Raw genomic sequence first — 7,568 nt, forward strand, 5'->3', positions numbered from 1 at the left:
AAAAAGGCTTATATATTATTATGTACTTCATTTTGGTACTGTTCAGCTACTGCTGTGCTGAAAAGGGATATTTCAGAAAAGTGGACTCTTACAGTGCTATTTTGAGGGAACTGTGCTGACAGCTGCCTGCAATGGAGAATCTGAGAGCAAAGCAAGTTGTTGAATTTCTAACTTGTGTTCTCACTCATAGGAAAAAAACAGTTCGTCCCAAATGATTTAAAATGTTTAGGTAATTGATAATTTTCTGTCCTTCCTGAAGAAAGAATGATTTTTGTAAGGAATTAGTAGGGGTCATATAAATTAATGAAAATTAATGAATGACACCTGAAACCAGGACAATAGTCCACATACATCGCCTCCTAGCAATGGAGATGTATACTGGACATGAAGAGATCAGTTTTAAATAGAAACATAGAAACTATGCAAGAAGTAATTACCTGGAAAATGTGTTGAATAACCAGAATTTCCAACCAGTTAGATATATATAGCAGTACTAGATCCATTTAAAGCAAATTGTGGTCAGATTGTAATGTGATGCCTATGCTCCTGTTAATTTTTTGCTAACATGAAATTAAGCTATACATTAAGTTAAGCTAGCAGAGCTCATGCAGTCCAGTCTGTAAAGTAAAAAGACGTTACACATACAGTGACTTTTGAGACCTTTTTAATTCCCCTTCTTTACTGATAGTCTCTAGTTACGTTCCTTGAGAAAAAGAAAAAAAAAATCAACAAAAGACTATTTATTTTTCCTGTGGAAGTCTGAATTTATATCAACAGCAAATTACTTCTGTTTGGACGTAAATTAATTTGCTTGGTATTCTGAACAAACTTACTTTTGTTCCACATGACAAAACATAATTATTTCACATTGCCTAGTTATCTTCCTGATATTATTCCAAGCCCAACCTCTTTTTTGCTTCAAGTTTCTACCATGTGTAATCACTTTTTTTTCATGTGCAACCCTGATTGGTTTCACTGCTGCTACAGAAATTTGAGGAGAAGATTTCTGTTTAGTAGAGTTTGCAGCAGGCAAGCCTACAGAAGTAAGTGGCCCTAAAGTATTGTTTCAGCAGTTTCAGTACTCAGACTAGGATGTAGCATGACAATTTACAAGCATTACACTCTACTATTATTTTTAGATTTAAAAATACCAAAAATACTAAAGCAAACTATATACAGAATTTTAGGATATGAACTACGTTTTGATTAAGTATTTTGTACAATTGTTTGTACAATTGAAAGATTACAGCATCCATTGTTTGACAGCTGAATTGGAAACTCTTTGCCTGCAGTGTAGGAGATGGAAGTATTAATGTTTTCTTCAGACTACAACTGAAGTAATTACTGTTGCAAATGCTTCTCAAGTTTACCATTTCATGCATTCATCATTCTGTGGTAGAATCATGCAATAATTATTTATGACGTCTCCTTAGGCTACTTTGAAATGCATATACATTTTTTTTCAGTTTAATTTGAAGCCATTTGTCACCACCGAAGTCTATAATCAATCTGAATTAAATTGTCTTATTTCCTTTAGTAAGTGTCTTAATAAGTTCTGTGTTGGACTCCGTGATTTTTAAAAGCTAATTCATACGGAATAGCCATTTCATCCTAATTCATTTGCCAGCTTCCCAAACCCAAAAAATCACCCCTGAGAAAATTAGAGATGTGTATAAACAGCTTTTGCAGGTGTGAAGTATTTCTAGACTAGAGATTGTTCTAAGTAAGATACTATAAAAGGGGAAGATGATCTAATGGAATTCTAGAGGACTTTAAGGTTTTAAATGTAAATGCAGTCAATAAAAACAGAATTTACAAAATGGAAAAAACTTTTCAGTGACTCTTAATTCTAATATAAACTAAAGCATCGGTGGAGTACATCAGAAGATAACAAACTTTCTTTTAAAATAAAGCAAAATCTTACTGAAATTCACTGGAACACTTTGACATCCTACAGGTATCCTTATGATATAGAATACTTTTGTAAATTAAAAACTTTGTGGAGTTCGCTATGGTGAAACCAATAGTTGAAGTCTGTTGAATTTGTTAACAGGGCAACTTTCAGGATGTTGTAAAACATCAAAACACTTCTGCTAACTACATTACCTAATTGGTTGTACAACCTGGTATCTTGTTTTTACCTTTGTTTTAAAAAGGTAGTTTTATACAACAAAGAATTTAGTAGGGTTGTTTGGTTGTCACTATTGGAGGCACGCTTAATTTGCTGAGGTTTGTTTGAAATATGAAATTGAGTTAAAGACCATGGCGTGCTTCATCATGTAGTTGTACCTGAAGTTAGTTCTGCTATGCTTCTTAGCTTGTCAGAGATGAAAGTTACTCAGTTGTGTTGTGTGGTCTCTTAATCTCATTTTAACAGCTTATGAATGAATTTATTTTCTCACATGAAAAGAAATACAATCACAAATGGTTATTTAATATGTAATAGTCATGTATCTGCAACTGATACAAATTTAATCTAAAAGTCTCATCTGCCTTGTGTTGTTGATATGTAATCAGTCACATAAGATTGGACCATTTGTTATGGCAATAACTATGGCAGTAGCCCATATCTAAGCCCACTTTAAATGCCTGAAGCAAACCATCATTCGTTCTGCTGACTCCTTTTGGAATAAGCTATACATTTCTGATCTCATATTTAGATGCTACCACATTAGTTAGAGTGAATGTTTTATAGGGACTAGATTCCATAGGTTTTATGTCTATATCAAGTTACCTATTTTAAGGAGAGAGTACAAAATATTTTTTACGTAGGGATAATAAGAAAATGATGGGAAGGCAGAGAAGTGAAATCTTAAAGCAGTCTTTTAAAATTAATACTGCTCTTGACCATACTATGTACTGGGAAACAGTAGCGTAATTGAGATAGAGAAACATTAACGTTGCTCTGCTAATAAAGAACAAATGAAAAATGAGTATTCCTTGATTAACTTTTTGGGGAATCACAGCAACTAGTGTGAGAAACAGGTGCTTGTAGACCATTTTGTGAAAGAACAAGCACCTGGGAAAGAGCTGCACCTGATTTCACCTGGTTTGCACCAGATTTGTGTTAATTGTATTATTAATTTAGACCCTTGGGCTAAATAACACTGTTAACTTTTCCCTGACAGTAAGTGTAGAAAAATTCCTGAACTCTAAAGAAGAAAATAAGCTGAACAGTAAAAGGTGGAAATCTTTTCTATCTCCAACCCAGTTTGGTAGAACATGCTATTATTAGATCAATGGATTTCATTTAGAGCCAAATTTTTCCTTGCATGAACTCACCCTGCTGATTTCAGTGGGAGCTCAACATGCACATCTGCAGGCAGAATTTGACTTTTTAAGTATTGGTAATCTCTGATCTTGCTTTCTGATAGCCTGCTGAGAGAACTGACTAATACATGTATAAAGACTTGTCTGTTGTTTTATGCTTCAGAAGTGCAGAATTGAGGTCAGACCAGTACATTTTTAAGAGATTGTTCTTTATCAGTTTATCAGAAACAAGAATGGGAGTTCAGCTTTTAGCAGAATGAAACATTAATGTCTAAGCACCTAAGTGGCATAGTTATTGCATGGACTCTAGCATTTAACATGGCTTTTTGTTTTGTTTTAAGTTTGCCATAAAAAACCCAGCATATATAGATACTAGTCTGATCATCACGTACTAACATTCCCGGACGTGACATTAAATCAAAGATGTGCTTGAACTGTTGTGATTCTGTTCAAAAATCTTCTTTCTCTAATAACTTGGAAATGTAAATATTTATCCAAGGAAAAAATAATACAATATGAGTAACACTTTTCTTTTTACCATGGGACCATTTTATTCAGGCTTTCCTGTGGCTCAGGGAGGTGAGTGGCTAAAGGGAGAAAAATTCTATCCAAAAAGTGTTTATAAAAGAAATGTGATCTGCTATATATAGTCTGCTATTGAACCATTTCTACATAAAGCAAAAGGACATACCAGAAGTGAGAATATAACCAGAGAAATATATGTTCAGTGAGACACAAGAGGAGGGAAAAAGAGAGGAGTGCTAGAAATGAATTTTAATATTGTCTGCTTTCTCTGAGGAGGCAATTTTTTTCCATGAAGAGAATTCTGCCAGTATTATGTTTTTAATGAAATCTTTTCTTAAAACATTGAGTCTCCTATTTCTGGGAATGTATTTTGGTGTTGTAACTATCAAGTGTGCAGATTCTGTAATGATAGTGTTACTATGACATGGGCAAATCAATGAGCAAAATAAAATCAATTTATCAAGCTCATATGATGGTATCCAGTAATTACTTAGGGACTGCTTGAAGTAGGGAGTGCAATGAACGTTAGATTGCCTGGGATGTTTATCAGTGACCCATTGCGCTACACTTTTCTCATTTTAATCTTTATATATTTAAAGCCTAATAGAGTTTTATTTCATTTTTTGTTCAAGGTTAACCTGTAATAAAACCTTATAATTGCTGCTTAGCACTTTTATAGTGCTTCTCATGTTCTACATAGTATGAGTTAATCTTCTCAGCTTCTTTCTGAGACTGCAATAGAAGTAGTATTATCCCCAATTTACAAATAGGGCAATTGAATCAGTGACACTAATTTGCGCAGACAGCAATGCCACTCAAATTATTTTTATTCTCTTTAGCTTTTACCTGCAAATTGTTTTATTTTAGTTGGGTTCAATTGTCCAGAGGATTATGAATGGCAACTTTCATCTGTTTCAGCAAGAGCCACAGCTACTCATTTCTCAGATCTGCAGCCTGCTCGGCAGCCTACAACCCAGAAAGGTTTCAGCCTGAAGGTGGGCACTGCTCCTGACGCAGTTTCACAGCCTGTGTCTGGTGTTGCTATAAAAACCCTAGACCTGTTGCAATTTTTAAGTTTTATTTAACTGTCTCCTTTTCAGCATTTTATTTTAGTAGTCTTTCTTCCCAAATTATATTAAAAAGTAAATTGCTCTTGCTTATGTTCTACTAAAATCTACTGTTAAAACTGAATTCCCTTCTCTGGCACTGCTGAAGGATGTTCTTATTAGATGTAAGAAGTCTAGGAATTTCCACCTTAAGGATTTGACTCAGGGTATCGCCGCCACCCGCTCCTTACACATCACACAGTGGTGGTGAAAAGGTGAAGATGGTAATTATGATATTAATTCAAGACTTGGAAAACATAGCTTTCAGCAAAACACTTGAACAGTCCATCTGACCTGCATTCTTCTGGAAGTTAGAGACTGGATGGAGTGTAATAACTCCTTTTGGCCTTAAGCTCCATGAAACACTTTGTTCCCTTGCTCTAGGTAGTAATTACCAACTTTATGGGGCTAAGCATTATGAAATGTTTACATGGTAAGTTTAAAGACATGTTGGCATATTGTAAGTAAACACGATCTTTCATGTTGGGGGGAAGAGAAAACAAAGATTTTTTTAAAATTAAAATAAAGGTCTGTATGTGGTTGTTGGGTTTTTTTTTGAGAAAAGATAGAGGGAGTTTTTGAAGCTTCTTGTCTGAATTGTTTTGATGTTGGTTGAGTGTCAGTATACAATCTGTGTCTTAGTAGTATCTAACCTATGCTTTTGTATGGCCGTGCAAGGAATCCATGTTTTTCCTCCTGCTGAGATACAGGATCTGCTCGCTGATGTCTGAAAGCTTGAGGTGTTTCGTTATATCATGATACAGCGCTTGCAATCTTTCTGGTTTAAACTGCTTGCTTTTCTTTTGTCAGTGAAATACTACATTTGCCTTCGAAATACCGTGCTGCCTTACAAAACAATAGACTTTTACTTTGTAGTAACTCTTTTCTGAGGGCAGGGAGAACTCCTGTGCATCTCTATTACCTGAAAGAGCTTTTGGTAAGGAATACGGGTTATTCAACCTTTTATGTTTGTATATATCTAATATACATTGCTTACCAGTTAACTAATAGAGATATATAATGTGTTATTAATGGTTTAGAACCAGGTTTGACTAAGGCTTCACAACCTGAGCATATATATCTTTTCAAGTGCTTTTAACTTTAATGATGCTGAATGAAACCATACTAAAGGAAAAATTCCCTTTCTAAAAATTCCTTTATGTTTTTTGTCCTTCATGTAGTGTGTGTTAGACTTTCAGATTACACTTTGAAATGCTTCAATTTACTTACAGTTCCAAAGCACTTCATCTCTTGATTGCACGATTGGCTTCTTGGTTGCAAAGTAACTGAATAACTAACTTTTATTATGTAGAAAAATTGGTGCAGAACTGTTTGTGAACACTTCAGCAGTGATGGGCTTTGCCATGTCATGGTTATAGCTGTTCTAGCAGCGTGAATTACAGGCTGAATTTGCTCATTTACTTTTCCCCCTCCATGGAGGAGAACACAATTTCAGAATAAATGGCAAGACAATAAGATAGATTGTGTCTGTTCAGGGATCATAAAACTGCATATTAGCCGTTGATTTAAAAAAAAATAAATCAAGAATCCGTAGTAACAAAGTAATATGTGTTTCAGGATATGTACATCTATTTATTAGTGTGCCTCTTTATTAAATTAGACATCTTAATAATTAAATACTTTTTGCTAGATACAACATTGCTACAAATCATAGCTTTTTCCCTGGAAAGTTCAGAAAAGAAGAAAATATCAGGCATTATTTCATTTTTCATTTGTTCTATTAAAATTTTAATATCCTAATTTTTAAGGAAGTACTGAGTTAGTCTTCCAAATTGTAGGAAATAACTTTTGAAAAATTTAATGTTTTATCAGATTCAGAAATACGAAATTCAGAATGGGATAAGACTTAAAGGGCATTTGATTTTCTTTCTCCCCTTCTATTTGAACTATTTTTATCCCAGAGGAGGATTTATATTCTACTCTAGTGCATTCTTGCTTGGTCATTTCTGAGTGTATAAAAATATATAGGATGGAAAATCAAATCAGCTAAAATCCATTTTGTTTCAACACTGACTGTCCCCAGGAGCACTAGAATCAAATAAAAATACAGTGTCAGTTTAAAAGGAAGCTAAGTGTAGCATATTAAGCTAGCAGCTGACAATCCCAGGCTTCACTGAAATTTGAATCAGAATACACCATACCCATCAGAGAAGAAACAGACTCATTTTGAATGAAAAAGATGGAGACCATTAAACTGTCCTGGGTAGAACGTGTCTCTTTGTTCCACCTTGTACAGTTTTAAATATAAAACCTGAAGATACCCTCTGGCCCATGAATACTTCTCCACCTGGACACTAAGGGAACTAAGGTAGAGCAACATCAGTGCTGGGAACCTGCTGTGGCCCAGCTATAGGATGGTCTCGCCCTACTGTGCAAACGGATCCTGCTCTGATTTAGCTGCAGCTGCTGCTGGCATAATCCATCCCCCCGTCCCCCCCCGCCCGCCCTGCCAAAACAAATTCATCTGACACAGAAGAGCTTTTCTCCCTAAGCCATCTCATATTTTCATCATGGTGCCAGATGTCCTTTTCTGTCTCTTTCACTGGTTATAAGAATTGAGGTTTAGCATAGGCCTGTGCTAGCAGGAGATTCTTCTATATGAGGGACTTCTTCAAGAAAATTTCAGGCAAGCATGAGGCCACTGCT

General features: G+C 35.1%; 1 protein-coding gene across 1 annotated transcript in view; it reads left to right on the plus strand.

Annotated features, from left to right (window-relative positions):
- Positions 1-7,568, plus strand: part of DMD (dystrophin) — a 927,929-nt gene that overhangs the window by 738,600 nt on the left and 181,761 nt on the right. The gene's annotated exons all lie outside the window — the stretch shown is intronic.

The sequence above is a fragment of the Charadrius vociferus genome, unplaced genomic scaffold (genome assembly GCF_000708025.1).
Source record: "Charadrius vociferus isolate BGI_N301 unplaced genomic scaffold, ASM70802v2 scaffold94, whole genome shotgun sequence".
NCBI lineage: Eukaryota > Metazoa > Chordata > Aves > Charadriiformes > Charadriidae > Charadrius > Charadrius vociferus.